Source organism: Bombus vancouverensis, chromosome 1, assembly GCF_051014615.1.
Source record: "Bombus vancouverensis nearcticus chromosome 1, iyBomVanc1_principal, whole genome shotgun sequence".
NCBI classification, from domain to species: Eukaryota; Metazoa; Arthropoda; class Insecta; order Hymenoptera; family Apidae; genus Bombus; species Bombus vancouverensis.
Genome location: NC_134911.1, coordinates 10,071,459 through 10,074,026, shown reverse-complemented (window position 1 = coordinate 10,074,026; position 2,568 = coordinate 10,071,459). Strand labels below are relative to the sequence as shown.

Here is a 2,568-nt window from a genome sequence, read left to right as displayed (position 1 = left end):
GGCGAACTATTTCGCGCATGTCTCCCGCTCATAAGTATATTTTTATTTGCGTTTCATCGTCAGTAATTCGTCGAAAATGTAAACTCCTCGAAAAAAATTAATTTGTAGAGTATCTCGGAACCGTATTGGATATTCTCTCGAGTTATAGTTGCCTAATTCATCGACCGAGACAATTTTCTTTCTTTAACATAGGTTATTCACAGAGGTTATACACACGATAGATATTCGTCAGTAACATTCGAACATCCTCCGCGTAGGTAGATCACAGCATGCATACACAACGTACATATTTATCAGATGTATATAATTCCTAATTTGTTTCTCCTCGCATTTACTTCATCATAATTGCTTCATTGTAGAGACGATGTATTGTTATTAAAGAATCGTGTTGCGCAATAGCCACGCACGATGGCGTGTCCAGCGTTTATCAAGAGGAGGTCGTGAATTCTTCGCGTCTCTCGCGCTAATTATTTCCATAACGCGGCGAAAAGTGTCGGCAGAAATTACACAAACCCGGTCGTTTGTTGAAAAAATTTGGGTCACTGCTATCGTTTATTTCCCCGTTGAGAAAAATGAACGCCCAAGGTCTTTGTAAGTAACGGCAATCATCGCACTGAAATCCTCGATAAATTTCTGCGAAACGCGCACGCCAAAAATACATCTGACAAGAATGCGTCGCGATTCGGTCGTACACGAGTAAACCAACACTCGATAATTTCCACGTATAAGAACGGAATTAAAATATAAGTGTTTGGTTGACATAGACCACGATGCAACCACCCTCCCCTTCGTTCCCTACCACGAGATAGGTCGATCCAATTGGGGTTCGAATAGCCTAACGTGGTGTCCTCCCCTTTGAGTTCCCGTTGCGATCAATACCCACGATGCCAAAGCTAACGCGGACTACCGACTTCTCACACAGGTCTCATCGTGAAGCGTCACTGTCCTTGGCTATACAGCGAATCACGAAGTCTGCTCTCCCATCAACCGCGCGATACATACCAACTTACCACAGAATGTGCTAGAATTCCTTGTAATCGCCGCACGGTTATGCAATTTCGAAGAAAAAATGATCGTATCGATTAACGCAGCGTTAATAATGCAAGTTACATATCCCATTCGGATCGAATTTCATTGAAATTTCATATACGAAGAATCGAAAGACCTATAGCGAATTCTTATATATATGTAATGCCTTTATTTCCCAGAGGCGATCTATTTTTTGAACCTATAATGCGATAAAAGCTATCGAATATTTTAATTTAAACGAAAGCAGCTGCTGGACGAATTCTTAATTGCATGAAAAACGTAGTTCGTTGTCGTGCAGTACCGTGCTTCCGCCGGCATATCCAGTACTTTATCTACATATGTACACGCACGTAAATGTACACACTCGCAAGCACTACGTGTCCGTGAATGCTCGTATGTACGTGAATTTATACATACAGCTGCGCGTTGCGTCACTCTCCGCAATTTCGGATACCCGCTTACCTACTCGTAATCGCAACGAGGAAGAGGAAGCGAAACTCCATTCCCCCGATGACCTTTCTCTTTCTGTCGATTATCATCGAGCGTGCGCATATGCGTCCACGAACACGCAGGAACGCATGACACGCGTGCTGTTCATTCTCCTTGAAAGTTGCACAACGCGCCGCCTTACCATTGTCTCGACCTCGCACTGTATCGCTCGTCCATCCACAGAATCCTTTACGTGCTTGATCAAAGAGCAAGATTATTAAAGCCTTAACCCTTCTCTCGAGAATCCACGCAGGTATATAATTTCCTTACCTCTATCGTGACACTTTCTTGAACCTTCTATCGCCGCGTTACGTAAGAGGAAATAAATTTTGTATGCGAACAGTCTCGCTAAAGAAACGATGCAAAGAAAGAATCGAACGTTTTAACGTACCTATCTCAGTCGCTGCACTGTATGGTTAACGTCCCTTTTTCAAACGAGTTAACGTATAAAAAGGTAAGAGCTTCTGGAAATAATTAATCGAAACAAATAAATTCATGTGGTAAAAGCATAGTAGAGAACATTGGACGCGATAGATAGATGACGTGAAGCCGCTGGCTCATTTTGCAGAGTGCATAGAGTAGTGCGTGTGAGCAATAGTCACGCACACGGTGTATTCATAAGAGAGCGCGTCTTGGTGTTCCGCGCGAACACACGCGCGCTCGACGAACAAAGAAAAAGCCCTAGCGACCAGCAATGCGGCAACGGTGAGCGCCTGCGCGCCATGCTATGTGAGTCAAGGACGACACGTGCGCTTGAAACGACCTACTTATATCCCCGTTGCTTCGTGCGCGATCGGTTCGCGGCACGAACCTTCCCGAGCGTAGAAATAGGACGACCAAGTCGAGTTCCAATGTTCTACCGAGCCACCACCCCTTCCTCTTCCCTGTGCGCGCGAGTTTCGTTAATCGACTAACCGCTATTCGCGTAGCACCGTTCTCTCGCATTTAATGTTTGGATAGTAAAGATCGACTCAATTTTTAACATGTCTAATCTTCTCTTCTTTGCACTTGCTAACGTCAATTGGCAAATTTTTATTTTCTCCGATTTCT

The 2,568-nt window shown here is 44.1% G+C and overlaps 1 long non-coding RNA gene across 1 annotated transcript; it reads right to left on the bottom strand.

Annotated features, from left to right (window-relative positions):
* Positions 1 to 1,175: 1,175 nt before the first annotated feature.
* Positions 1,176 to 2,353, bottom strand: LOC117153669 (uncharacterized). Its single transcript, XR_004463652.2, has 2 exons — positions 1,789 to 2,353; positions 1,176 to 1,714 (listed from the first exon to the last, which is right to left on the bottom strand). It is a non-coding gene; the product is annotated as an uncharacterized LOC117153669 (long non-coding RNA).
* Positions 2,354 to 2,568: the final 215 nt, after the last annotated feature.